We start from the raw sequence: 15,725 nt of genomic DNA on the forward strand, positions 1-15,725 counted from the left end.
ACTTTGGTGAGGGCTGTCTTTAGAGCTCTAAAAGCAAATCTAAAGTCCTGACCAATCTCTCTAGATGTTGGAAATCCAACTGCAGATTAGTAGCTTCATGGACTTCTCATAGCAACAGATTGCCCAACAAACTATAATGTATAACAAATATAAAAACGTAATATAAAAATAGGACAAAACATTTCATATGAACATTATAAAACAATTACAAAAACAACATGCTAGATGGAGCAGCGTGATTCATCACTCCACATCCACACTAGTAGACGTATAATAAGTGGGATAATGTATAGAACGCCAGTCAATATCTGAAAAATAAGTCTCTTCAGGGTAAAGCAAGACCCCTCCACGTCCGGTTCGCCCAGTCAGGACTTATTTTCCCGATTCTGTTCTGCACACTATCCCTTACTTACTTTGTAGAAATCTGCTTTCACTTTGACATTAAAGAGAGGATTTTGTAAATTATTATAAAAACAGGCCAAATAAAATCAATCAATTCCATTTATAAAAGCAGTAAATGGGGAAATACCAAAGGGGAGAAGGGGGGGGGGGGTGCATACTTTTTATAGGGACTGTATAACCATCTAAAAGGTATCATTTAGAATTTACACATAGGCTTGGTTCTGACACATCCATAGATTACTCTAGACAAATCGATGTAGCCTACAGCATGTGAGTGTATGTTGGCACACAGATCCAGACCTACACATATGCCCACACGTGTAGAACACATTGCTTACGTCAATATGTCTTAATTAATCCCATCTGTCTGACATGGATCATCTCAAATTCTAACAAGTACTCTCAGCAATGATTGTGTTGACTCATACGTACAAGTGGAACCTCACATTAGTTTATGAATCACACCCCCTTGTCTCTGGGTTCAGTTTGCTGGTGGTGTGAGCTTTTGCCTTGCAGCCTTGCCTCATCCATTATGGGCAAAGGGAATTATTGAAAGTAGCATGTTTGCAGAAAAATACAAATTAATTCTCAGAGTAAGTCAGCACTTTAGCAGGAGCCTTTGGGTTCTTTGAGCTTTGGATGGGGGTTGAATCTTTATGCTGCACTATGTGTCAGAGGTGTACGCCATTTTGTAATTTTGCAGTTTATACTGCCTTTCAGATTTTGTTTTTGAACCAGTGGATTTGAGAGAGAGAGGAGATGGTACTACGCTCTGGGTTTATTTCCAATACATTTACATTCTTTACAATAAATGTACTTATTATTCCTTATTTTTTTCCCTTGCTACTTGCCTTTGACTGCTGGACAACATGCTGTAAAGAAATATTATGGTATGCAATATTATGTACATTTATATTGCAATACACTTCAATGTAAGCGGAGATGATTGAAAATATGGTGATGCCCGGTAGCTTTCATCTTCAACACATTTTTATTTATTTCATTGATAGGATTTTGGCTGGATTTTGGCACAAAATAGTGCCTCAAAAATTGAGAATCTAGCCGTGTCCTTTTCAAAGGTCACTTTAAAGTAGATGTGGAAGTTCTTCTCTATAAATACCATAACTCGGACCACTGTGGCCAGAGGCGATGCCTTCCTCGCTAGCAAATGAGCACACTGCTGCAGGAGCACTGGGGGAAATGGCCTTGGCAGCAGCATCACCAGCGGTGACGCTGAATGATGAGCGTTGTATTTATCTATGACTGCTGCCAGCAGTTTCTATATAAGGTACTGACATGGCATGTCTGAATACTTCTGACTCACATTTGTGCACAATAACCCGTGGTGCTTTTATATTTGATGTAAAACACATTACTGAAAAGTAACCTGCAGATTAGAGTTTCTTATGCTATGAGATGGAGGCCAAGGACACAATGCTATGTGACTCCTATTCAGTTACACGTCTGTTGAGCTGCAAGAAAAGATAATGAATCTAAGAAAACTTTGGAAATCTCCCAATCTGGCTGGCACATATGCAAAAATGTTTATGGATTCCCCATACATCTTACCATTATAATCTGCCCACTTATCTCTCCAAACAGAGTGGTCATGCAACTATTGCTCTGTTGCTCATTCAAACCTGTTGCTAGGAAACTGGACAAAAGCAGATGAAATGGGGTCTGGTTAGGATCACCTGAGCTACAACAGTTTAGCATTGTGAGCGTGTATGCCACTGTTGCTGTCAGAAATGAATGTAACATGTTTTTTGACACCAAAAAAATGATTGCCCATAACATAAAAACAAAAAGTGGTTAATTCCTGTGTACCATGAATGCTTTAAATTCAGAAATCCACCTAGCAACCAATGCATTTTGGGTAATGAGGTTACAGCCTACATACCTGAAAGAAAATATTAAAATGGGAAATTGCAAATGTATTATTAATATGTAAAAAGTGTTGTTAAAGGGGAACTATGCAGTTTTTTTTAGCTTAATTTACCCTAACTGAACAGCTTCAAAGTCATTGGAATGGTTATATTACTTTTTTCGGGTTGAATGGTGGTCGTCTCGCTTCCCCCTAGTGCCTGTGAGCGGAAAACCCACCCTTGCAACTTTGGGCCGGCGAGCCGACGGCCTCAGAGACAGAAAGTCTCGCAGCCTCGTGAAGTAACAAATTGCTTTACTGCACTACACACATACACGCCAGGCACCGGCTAGAATGGTGGAGTTTCTCAGACATTCCTAATGGCAGAGCCAGCGAAAAGAAGCAGAAAGCGAGAGAACTGTTGTCAGTAGAACAGGGAGAGAGGAAACGGCAGACTGAGCGATTGAGGAGTGAATCATACAGTCTGAAGCTGTAGAGGGAGCTCTGCAGAGAAACCTGCGAGCAAAAAGCGAGAAAACAGCGAAGAAATGGCCAAAACTGCATAGTTTCTCTTATGTATATTGGCAAGTGTCGTGTAATACTGACGTCATTAGTGCAGCATAACAGTAGCATTGCAGCGCTTCTAACTGTACTCCCCTGTCTGTCATCATAGAAATCCAGCCCCCTTCTGGAAAAGCGGTTATCATGGGCTCCTGGGTTTTCTGTGATTTTGGAAATCACTGTAAATTAGAGAATTGCCAGACAGACAGACAAAGTCAAATGCATGAACTACTTACATTTTCCACATTTCAATTTTACCATCACATTACTGCTTTGTGAGTCATGACTTTGATGGATGTGATTATTCAACATTCCCACCGAAAAATAGGCGGCATCACCCTAACCCAACCAAAATAAACCTGCTGATACTTATTACAGTTGCCATAAAGAGGTTATTGGTTAAATACGCTGATTATTAAAGGGTCAATATGCCAGTTTACTGTAATGTAAGTAAACAATGTACCAAGTGCTACAAACTTTTTCTCAAAAAAAAAAAAAGAATGGGCGTGATAGGATGGGGGTATAGGCAACATTGGTTAATAAGTTGTTAAGCCAAAAATATCAGATTAGCCAAAAATGAAACAGTGGTAAGAAATGCATTTGGATGTGATAGTCACACTCGAGGAGTTTAACAATCTTTAGCTTAGCTGTAGGGTCATAACTGCTGTAGCTGATGAATGTTAATGAGCCAGTAAATATCATTAAAAACGCAATATCCTTGCTTCTGTGCATTTATAAAATGTAAAATCCTCACACCCCTGGCATCCTCACCTACTTGGAGAAATTCAGCCCTGAATCTCAGGGGTTGGGCATTTTGATGTTAAGCTTGTGTCAGTCTAATTAGCTGAAACATGTACTCATTATGGGTCTGCAAGTCCGTGTGCATCCCTAGGGTCCGTCCTCTGCAGTTATGGAGACCGCTGGTCTTTGTATTACACTCTTGAAATGAGCTCCTGGTGGTGTCATCTGGTGGTGAAAAGCCCTGCACTCATGTGCTCCACAGTATTCCCTGGGTACCTCATGTGGAGAAATGCATGAAGAGTCCAGAGAGGCTAATAGCCTACAGTTCATATTCATAGAAGCCTAGAAATGTAACAATTTCAATGGGGTCTTTACCATTTATAACCATATTGGGTAAAATATGTGGACAGATAAAGTCATTTGACATTGGTGTTGTCCTCACAGGGGTTGTGGTCATGCAGTAACAGACTGCATTCAAAAAAGGCATTCAGAACATGTTTGATGATGGTGGAGGTTATTGTCCAATGTTTATACAATAATACCAATGGTATGAAATGGTTCCTAGTGTGTTGATAAGTGTACATATTATGAATGTGGATAATACAGTGTAATTTTTGAATGTTAAAAGTTGCAATTGGTGAATAACCTCTTTTGATAGTTAGATAAACTCTAATAATAGGGGGATAAACTCTATTTCTGAAATTTCAGAGGTGAATAAACTGTGTCTACTTGCGTTTAGCCTCCACTTCATCCCTGGTTGTGATCTGATCTATGAGAATATTGTTTTGTATTACTGTTGTCAGCATTTGAGTTTTGTGTGGCCAAGCAGCTGTAGGCCAAATTGCTATCCACATGCTTTATTATTGTATCTCATTGTCCATTTGTTTTTTGTGATTGAACAGCAGCTTGGTGGGGTTTCATCCCCCTCTATGAGTATATGTTTGTGTGTTGCACCCATTCAGTCTGGCCTATGGTACTGTGATGAAGTGACCAGGAGGCAAAGCCAGTCTGTCTGGAAAAGACAAGTGGCCCTGTATCAGTCAGGAACAGGTTATGAGTTAGGCTAACAGGCTGTTATGAGTTATGAGTAACCAGAGTTTCTCTTGTAGGTTTCTTTCTTTGCCACCCTGCAATGTTTCAATGAATTAACAAATCTTGGTATTACTGCCTATTCACATAGCATGGTTTCTGCAGCATGATAGCCATATGGTGCGCTGCAGATTCAAATTAAGGCCCATACAGTAATTAAAATATATCCAAGCCATACCAGTCAAACGTTTGGACACGCCTACTCATTAACCTTCTAACACTGTTCCGGTCAAAAATGACCGATTTACACATTCCCTGTACCATAAATATGGCATTTTTCATCAGATTGCCTTAAGATCTTATGATATCCTTCACAAAAGGCTTTTGAACACATAGAATTTATTTTGACTACTTTCTTTGAATTTGGAGTGATTTATTCAACGTAGAAACACTTTTTTTGTTTACGGTCAAAAATGACCGCCATAGGAAATTAATGGGAAAGAGTATACATTTCATACAGGAGATAAAAGATATCTCCTTACACACACTCCTACAACTTACCACCAATGTTCCCACACACATGCATGCATGCACACACAGAAGCACACACACCCACACACACACAAACAGACACACATACAGTAAACACACATGTACGCCCACTCACAGACACACACACACACACACACACTCAGTACATGTTGTCATGTTGCCACTTGTACGCGTGAATCACCAATGTCCGCACACATAGGCATTCACGCACATACGTGAATAGGGGTGAACAGAAACACACCAACCCACACACACATAAACAGACACACACACACATGTACACCCACTCACACACACATAACTGACACACACACACACACACACACACACACACGTGTGTTGTCATATTGCCACTTGTGCATGTGAACCACCAATGTTCGCACACACAGGCATGCATGCACACACAGAAACACACACACACACAAACAGACACATACTGTACACACACACATGTACACATGTACACACACACACACACACACACACACACACACACACACACACACACACACACACACACACACAGTTTATGTTGTCATGTTGCCACATGTGCAGGAAAACCACCAATGTTTGCACACACATGCATTTTCACACACGGAAACACTCACACCCACACACACAAACAGACACACAAACAGACACACACACACAGTTTATGTTGTCATGTTGCCACATGTGCAGGAAAACCACCAATGTTTGCACACACATGCATTTTCACACACGGAAACACTCACACCCACACACACAAACAGACACACAAACAGACACACACACACACACACACACTCTCTCTCTCTCTCTCTCTCTCTCTCTCTCTCTCTCTCTTTTCTCACACACACACACACACACACACACACACACACACACACACACACACACACACACACACACACACACACACACACACAGTTCAAGTTGTCAGTTCATGTTGTCATGTTGCCACTGTGCATGTGAACCACCAGTGTCCGCACACATTCACGCACATACAGAAACACACACACCCACACACACAAACACACATGTAGATGTTAATGTTCTAAGAAGGGTCTGTTTACAATAATGTTCTATTAAATAATACTTTTTGTCATGGTATTGGTATTTAAGAGCAGTTAAAACTGTTCTGTCAAATTTGACCGTGAACAGTAAATTAAGGGGGGTAGCAACGAACAGTGTTTAAAGAACAGTGTTTAAAGGTTAATGTGTCTTTCTTTTTGTTACTATTTTTACATTGTAGAACCTGAAAACTCAAAGCTATATCAAAAAAGTATTAAGAAAGCAAAATGTGTCATATATTAGGTTCATCAGAGTAGCATACTGCTGGTACTCTCTCAACCATCTTTAGCAAGGTCCTTATAGGCAAGTCACCCACTCGGCGGTAATATTTGTTTTCGTTTACAGTTTTTCTCGATTGCTTTTACCTGCTTAAGTAAACTAGAACCCACTTGGTCTTCATGACTACTTTCTTTGCACAGCAGAAGTAATCTCTTGCGAATGTGTTCACACATTTTCATTGGGTTCACACATTTCTCACACCCTTTTGCAAAACAGTTAGCACAGGTGTCATTCAAAAGCCCCAAACTCTATTGGTTTTCCCATGCTAAACAAAAGGAAAACATCTTTTCACAGGTGGTATAGATTCCTTGCTTAAGTCTGAATCTCTGATACACCTGTGTGAAACTCCTTTGCACAATTCTTCAATCAGCAATCATTCATTTTACATAAGAAATGTCTGTTTTGTGTTGCTATTTGCAAGTATGGATCTAATGCACATTTAGACAAAGTACTGTAGTGCCTATTTGGTGGAGAAAACAGTACAAAAAGGGTATACTGCAGGTTTATTTCGATGAAAGTTGTAGTTCAATGAAATTTACAGTATCTTGCTAGGTGTTTGCTGTATGTCTTACACGTCAATGACAGTTACATCTTGGGAGGAATGAATAAATTATTTTTTATTCAGTACATTTTTTCTTTTCACAGTTTTTTTCTGATACCAGAAAAATGAGAAAGTAATGGAACAGACATAGCAAAAATGCTCATTTTGAGAACTAGATTTTGCATTTTGTTGTCAAGTGTGTAATGATTGATTAAAGAGTGTTTTTGAATTGGCAACAAGTTGTAGTGTTTGAAGGCAAGATTTGCTTTTGCTGCATGTTTTAAGTGTTTTGAGAGAGTAACAGCCTTTTGCAAGCAAAATGTGTCATTTTGTCCAGAGTGCTTTTGTTCAGACACGGGTGTTACGGTTTTTTCTCAATCGCTTTGGTGCTTTTTTCAGATCAGAATGAAAATTCTCATAACTATTAGTTCAACCTCCACAACATTTAGTCATTTGTGCACATCATAGTAGCAAATTCTCCTTCCTCTGAACAAATTGCAAATGCTTTTGGACATGTATCAGTTGCTTTCATACAATTCTCTGCTGTTTTTTAACATTATCATTTGCTTATGGCATGTCAGTCAAAATGAACTATACTTATGGATACTGAATAGTCGTTCCCTATAAAACTAATAGTCCTCATTTCATTGCTTGAGTCATTACAAACAAAATTGTTGAACTAGTTATCAAATTCTGTCACAATGTTGTAGAATTGCAAAGAGCATACAGTAAAAATGTACGTATTCAGTGTCTTGTACTCAATTACTCCCCTAACTACAGCAATGTGTAACTTTACTGTAGTTTTCAAATGGCTGTACAAGTACTGTATGGTGCTGTCTTGAGCATGTTCAGGTAGTGTCACCGAAGTTCTGACCTTTTTTTTTGCATTGAAAACACTGAGAGAACTGTCATAATGAAAAACATGACAAAGCCATTTGACTATCTTGTTCATAAAACGATGGTGTCAAGACTTCTCATTTTGATGACACTGACAGTTTCATTGACATGAATACGTGCTTTTGAGGAATGGACTATCCATTTTGAGCAAGTGGCGGCTTTTGCAGGTCATCCACTAGGTTTTGCAGTTTGCACTAATTGTTTTGAGAAATGCACTAACTGCTGTGCAAATGTTAATAGTGATATGAGAAAAGCACCAAAGCGACTGAGAAAAACTGTAACTGTTTTGAGAACATGATGTCAGAGTTGACACAGGTATCAAAACGATTGAGAAAAACTGTAATTTTTTATTCAGCACATTTTGTCTTTTCACAGTTTTTTTTGAGAAAGAATAGCAAAAATGCTCATTTTGAGAACTAGATTTTGCATTTTGTTGTCCAGTGTGTAATGACTGATTAAAGAGTGTTTTTGAATTGGCAACAAGTTGTAGTGTTTGAAGGCAAGATTTGCTTTTGCTGCATGTTTTAAGTGTTTTGAGAGAGTAACAGCCTTTTGCAAGCAAAATGTGTCATTTTGTCCAGAGTGCTTTTGTTCAGACACGGGTGTTAACTGTTATGAGAACATGATGTCAGAGTTGACACAGGTATCAAAACGATCGAGAAAAACTGTAAATTGCACTGTTGGTAATGTATTAGATTCTTCACTGAAAAAGTAAAGAATGTAAAAGAAAGACCCATAAATAGGAGTAGTATAATGTATGTATATATATATATCCAAATCAAAAGCACCTTGCCTGGGGAAGGAGGTGACTGAGACTGTCTTTGGCATTACTGATGCCGAGTGTGTGCAGAGGAGTCCACATGGTAGTCATGAGCTAAGATTACATAAGAGGCTGTTATCCCAAATTCATCTTGTAGACCTAGTAATGGATGTGTCATGGAGGACATGACAGCCGTATCTGCCCAAGAGGACAATTAATGAGGCCATGTCTCTCTTTAGACATGTGCAACAGATGATGGGCTTAATTGTCCTGCAAAGGTGTGCGTGTGTTATGCACGTGTGTGTGTGTGTGTGTGTGTGTGTGTCGGTGTGTGTCACATGCAGCCAATGCATGAATGTGCAGACGTGTAGGTGACTTCTGCAGTACACAGGCTCTTGATGCGTTTGCTGTTGCTCTCCATGCATATCTATAGGCACAGGCGCACGTGTCTTGCTAGACCCAGGCATATGAGCATGTGCGTGTGTGTGGGAGTGGGGATGCATGCCTGTCTTTCTGATTGAGAGGATTTCCATTCAAGAATGTTTGTCAGTGTGTTGGTCCATGTGAGCAATGCGACAGTGCACACTCCACCCTCTCCGCAGAGTGATATTACTGCTGCTGTGAGCCCTTTTGAAATCTATTTTGAAAAAGTAGTGTGGTTTGTGGTATGACCATAGGTCTCTATTGATATTAAAGGATTTTCATATCAATGGTAATTCATCATTATAATAATTCACATAGAGATTCACAGGTTTGCTTCGCCAAAAGAAATAAAATCCTCCTTAAACCATATTCTTGTTATTTTCTACCTAAATGCAATACAAAGGGACTCCATAGACATATTATTAGCCGTTTAATGTACACCAGGTGGTCACATTATTCTGTCACATATCACCATGTCATGTAACATGTGTAATTGGTGCTTCTCTATTATTCATTCACAGAGACAGGCCATCCTCTATGTTTCAAGTCAACATAAGAGGACATTAGTCAGGAGTGTGTTGACAGGAGCACAAACTGCTCGGTGAGTTATACTCCTCCTAATTAACAGATGTGCAATGAAATCATAACTCTCGGTGTACGGGTAGGTGGCTGGTATCTGTTGGCACGGAGCAAAGAAGGAGGCATGAGCAAAGGTGTCGTGTCAGAAATAGAAGCCTCAAGTCGACGCAGAGGCAGGTGTGCGACTTGATAGCTTGTGTTCCCAGAATGGCAGGCTAGGAGGTGTCTGGTTGTGCCTGGGCTCCTGTGACTAATATGTGAGACATGACTTCACATCTGCTCCTGGCCTCATTACCTGTGTACAGCATTAGGAGCCGCGCCGCGCCGTGCCGCGCTGTACCGCCCGGGGCAGCATGGGAACACCTGCGTCAGATGAGCACTAGACTGCAACACCAGTGGAAAAGCTTCTGGCTCTGGATGGCGTCACAGTCAGCTCATCCAGTGGAAGTGATGACACTAGCTGAATCATCCTCAGAGATGTCATTGCAATGCCGTGAGAGTTTTTTTTGTTTTGTTTTAGGCTTTTATCTTTTTATAGTAGAAATCCAATAAATCCCCCAAAAAGGTTCTTCTGACACTGGCAATTAATTTTGTTAAAGAGATATCAGTCAGCAATGCATGAACATCACCAGGACAAATTACAGCATTCCAACAAAGCAGTGTAGATGAGTTCAGAAGAGTCTCATAAGATATTAGTGTGGGGGAAATGTGGACATATTTTTTAAATGGAAAGAGCCAAGTAAAAGCAGGAAGAGGAGACCCATTGTTTGGCTGCCCGGCTACATATGTTTGACATGACTTTGCCATGCCCACAGGCGCTGTGTGAGAACTCACCCGGAAAACTGGGTTGTCAGAGTAGAGATGAAGTTTGACAGGACTTGTGAAAACAACATGCTGCGATGTGTATGTGTATAGAGGGGGCACACACTCACTCTCACACACACATATACACGCAGTAGTCACATGAATGCACAGGACGCATGGCAGTGCTGTATGCATGTCAATTAATTCACAAGTGAATGGAGGTCTAATATCCAAGGAGAAAGCAATACTCATATTCTGAGCACGATGATAGGAGTCAGTGACATACTGCAATGTTGTGAACAAGTCAGTGTCTGTTGCTGTAAACACATGCATGCCTGGTGCATAAATCCATGTGTTTGTGGGGGTGTGCAGTTGTATGGAAACCCTCAAGGGATTGAGTTTAATCTCTGTGCTTTGATTTAAACAGAATTTGATCATCTTTTTTTAGAGAATGTCAACAAAACACCGTACTTGTTTGGGAACCAGTGGGCCCTCTCCTGCTTTCATTACTGTAAGGTAAGCTCGTTAAACGTTTCTCTTTCCCGCCTTAAACGGAGAAGCTTCCACCTTCAAAGAACAGCCCAAGAAATCAATACAGGCCTCCGTTTTCTGAGGGGGCACAGAAGAAGTGTCTTGGCAGAAAGAAAACAAAAGGCGTGCCTGATTAAGCATTATCCTCTTTGATTCTCACAGTCCCCATAGGATGTGTGTGTGTGTGTGTGTGTGAGAGAGAGAGAGAGAGCGAGAGAGAGAGAGAGAGAGAGTGGAGGGGTGCACTCATGGAAATATACATGCTGTATGACCATTTGCGAATTAGTGTTTCATTGAAAATGGCAAAGTCAGGAAAAACCATAGATCCACTAGTGTTGATGGATTCTGTGATGACCAAGCAGAAATCAAATGTGCAAATCCAGTTAGGTAATATGGAAGGATAAACTGAGCCTTAGCTTTGATATACAACAGTGATATGCAGACACTCCTCACCTAGAAATTGGGTAAGACATTTACAGTTCATATCAGTATTTAGTTGCTGCAATTTTGTTTTTTAATATTTTCATATTACTGACTTTCCAACAGACTGGTATGTCCATGTGTAGTTTGTTACTGTAGGTTCATGAAAATTGTAGCAAAGACTACCAAACGTAATGTCCAATGGGTAACATCAGGTGTTACGCATGCAGAAAGTAAACATAGGGCACATGAAGATGGTCTCCTTTCCTCCTTTCAAATAGGCAGTGAGAGTGAGAACATCTGCCATTACATAGAGGAGCCCTGGAGATTTCAGTTTTCTGTTGCACTTTAGGCAATTCTCATCTATATTTTTGATAGATAAGACAGTGTGATCCATATTTTAAGCAACACATGGAAAATGGCACATTGTGTAGGTGTGACTGAAGATTACCATCTGCCATCCTACTGCCAGTAAGGTGACATGGTTGCAAGGGGCTCTCGTTGTTTAACTCCATGCCTGTGTTGTGTTCTGCTCTCAAACCTCAGTGCTTGTTCTTGAGAACTGTTTTTTGTAGTTCAAAAATAATTAAGATGTGTGTGTGTGTGTGTGTGTGTGTGTGTGTGTGTGTGTGTGTGTGTGTGTGTGTGTGTAAGGAAAGAGTATGTAGATCCTGTTAAATCCTCTAATTTCTGGTGACAGAATTAGTCCACGACAGCAGGCCAATGGAATTATTTATGTGGACAGAAATATCCACAGATGAATATTTATTTCTAAATATGTTTCCATTCAAACTGGGGAATAAGATTATTTAAATTGAGTCAATTGAATTGACTGATGCCTATATTTGATTAATAATTAATCTGCAAAATGAGCTTTTTCTGTCTTTTATCCATCTTCTATATTTCCTACGTGAATACTGCCAAATTTAGTTCTGGACACGGAAGACTTACATCTACTAATTGTTTTAAATGTTTATATTTATCACTGTCACACAAAGATATATGTTGAAATAATGTAATAAAACAATAATTATACAATCTAGTCATGTCATATCAAACAATAGCATTTCATAGTGTATATTTGAAACACAGAAAAAAGAGACCATTTCAGGACTCTATATCAGCAGTGTTGATTCTATCCACATACTGTAATGCCACTTGAGAATTGTGTTTCCCACAGTTTTATGTGACTGATGGAGGACCATAAATTACTACTTTGAAAACAGATCTAGAGACAGGCCATATTGCTGATACAGTACAGAGATTAGGACAGGGCAACCAGGTAACTGAGGAAATAACTTTTGATGCTGGCTGAGATAGCCAGTTTAGAAAGGACTATCTGTTATTTAATTTCCTCTAGCTGTTCAAAGACTCTATGGTACTGTCAATATTTAGCAGTGTGACTGCAGATGATATGGTGGTAATCATACTCACACACCGATGGCCTAGGCTGCCATGCAAGGCGCCAACCTGCACATATTTCTACGGTAAATTGTTAACAGTGATGGCTACTGTCATATTGTGTGTGAAAGGTGTTTGCCAAGTGTTGGGTAGTCTGTCTCACCTGCTGCCTGCTCCCACCTTTTCCCTCTCCTTCCCCCTTCTTTTAAACTGCTGTCTGCACCGGGCAGTTACAATATACTGTAAGTAAATATGTTGTTACCTTTGATCTGCCCACAATAATTGGATCTGCACATTTGAATTTAACTGTGTATTCATACGCAGACATGAGGTCAAGCATTTTCAAAACAGAAAATAATACCAACTCCGTGAAGTGGGGAATGGCTGAAGTCTTTAAATATGATGCCTGATTTGGTGCCTGTATGATATCTTGACTGGGGCTCATCTGCCCGGTTAGATACATATTTCATATGACGTGTATGTCCCTGGACCAGCACTGAGGTGTGGCTAAAGTGACATGCACGAAAATGAGAGGATGAATACGTATATTTGATATATTTGATATAAGCTGATATTGATCTCACCCTAACACTTATTACCAAGTCATTGTGACAGTTCAATATGACCTCATGTTAGTACCATGCAGTGTTACAGTTAAACCAGTTTGCCCCTCAAAGTGTAGACACTGAAGTTTTTGGGGATCCAAATTACTCAGTGGGCCTGAAATGAATTTCCAAACACATAAACAATACAATTGTAACATATGTCAACAGATGTTTTCATCTGGGAGGAGAGAGAGAGAGAGGGAGAGAGAGAGAGAGAGACAGAGACAGAGACAGAGAGAGAGAGAGAGAGAGAGAGAGAGAGAGAGAGAGAGAGAGAGAGAGTATAACATAGTGAGCATAATCCTGTCCTGCTGAGCCATCCCAGCATGAGCAGCAGTCATGATGTGTCGGAGAAGCTGTGTCCTGCTCAGATTAATTACTGACAGACTGTCACTCACTGGGTGTTGCTCTAATGAGCCCTTGACCATGTTCCAGCAAGACACTGGATGGCAACCGCAGCTAAAGACTCTCAGCATTCAGTCCCCAATGAATATGTCAATGTACAATCGCATGGATATCTCTGACCTGAGCTCAAAAGGCACTTATTGAGTGAACACTATCATTTCAGACCAATTGTGAAAATTGCATGCACTCCAAATCTGTTTGGTCTTAGTCAATCGATTAGGAATGATACACTGCAAAGTTCATTGGAGGCCTTCGGGATGGGCTACCTCAGTATTATTTGAGCAAGGGAACATCAAAAGTGCTATTCATGGAGATGCCAATGTACCTAATTCTATCACTGATTTTCCCAAATTATGAAATCTGAAGGCTAAACAATTGAAGTTGGTACAGTATAGCAGCTCCATCTTTAAAACGAAAATTAATCTTTTACATGAAGAAGATAAACTGTAGGCCTGTGTTATGGCACATGGAAGAGTAAGTTTTGTGCAGGATTAAGTCAAATGAAGTATCACAGAAAAGTCTGTCAATTCTGAACTTCTGAAAGAACAAGGGGCTTATACACTACTCAAGAGTGGATAAAAATAAAAATGTACCTAAATGTCATGATTTTCTTTTCATCTTATCTGAGAACACTGCGCCCCCCTCCTCCTCCCACCCACCCACACACACAGCATGTACACAGAGAGAGAGAGAGAGAGAGAGAGAGAGAGAGATGCACACACTCAATCCCTGCATCTGCAAACAGAGAGGCAGTGTGCAGTGTGACTCTTAAGGGTTTTGCACTGCAAGCTGCCAAACTGGGAGCTGCTTGTGTGGCTCATACACTCTCAGTCATCACCACAAATAGGACACCTTTTTTCTCACAATCTGTTCCCACTTTTGTAGGTTTGTAGGGAGAGAGAGAGAGAGACAGAGAGAGAGAGAGAAAGAGAGAGAGAGAGGGAGAGAGAGAGGGGGGCGGTGTTCAGCTATTCTGCCTAGGCAACTAAGAGGAGACTTAGGGGCGCCAGTGAAAAACAGGCCTTTCAGGAGTAAGAAAGCCCAACACAAATAGTGTAGCTCTGTGACTGTGGCCTCCTGAGTGGCACTGATGTCAAATAATGTGTAGGTTGTTTTCTCTCCTTCTTCATGTAGGGAATTCTGATCTGTTTCTCTGCTTGTATATTTACTTACAAATATATACTGATACCTTGACTACTGTACTCATTTTCAGCATTGGAAGACAATGGCAATCTATACATCTTGTGTGTGTGACATAATTAATGATGACAAGCCTATATTTTCTAAAGGAAAAAAGGTGGATTGTCTGCACACTTGCTCCCATCAGGAATTTTTATTGACTAATCAATTTTTATTGACTATTGATTAGTCAATACAAATTCCTGATGGGAGCAAGTGTGCGGACAATCCACCTTTTTTCCTTTTGATACTGTAGCCTAGCACTTTTTGTCCAGCACCTGCCTTGGATGTGCGCACCAACAAACTACTTTTCATTTGACAAGCCTATATTTTCCGACAGAGCAAAATCTGCATTTCCTTTTGACAATGTAAATAACTAATTTCTTACAAATCATTTGTTTGAGGGGGGCACAACATTTAGAGAACTCTCCCTCTGCCAGAGATGGTTAGTCGGCCTTTCCCGAAGCCGGGTCAAGTACAAGGTGTGAAATGCCTTTTGTGCAAGGAGAACATTCAATTGTGGATGAAGTTAGCTTGACATACAAATGAAAATATCCACAATGGAATTCTGACCTCAGCAGTTGTCCAACAGGTCTCCTCATGGAGAAAGGAGAAGCTCAAGTACCAGCACTAGGACAGCACAGCCAGGCAGAGACTGATGTACTCCCCAGGGTCCCTTTCACTCCCAATTATGATTAG

This window comes from Alosa alosa, chromosome 21 (genome assembly GCF_017589495.1).
Source record: "Alosa alosa isolate M-15738 ecotype Scorff River chromosome 21, AALO_Geno_1.1, whole genome shotgun sequence".
Classification (NCBI taxonomy): Eukaryota; Metazoa; Chordata; class Actinopteri; order Clupeiformes; family Clupeidae; genus Alosa; species Alosa alosa.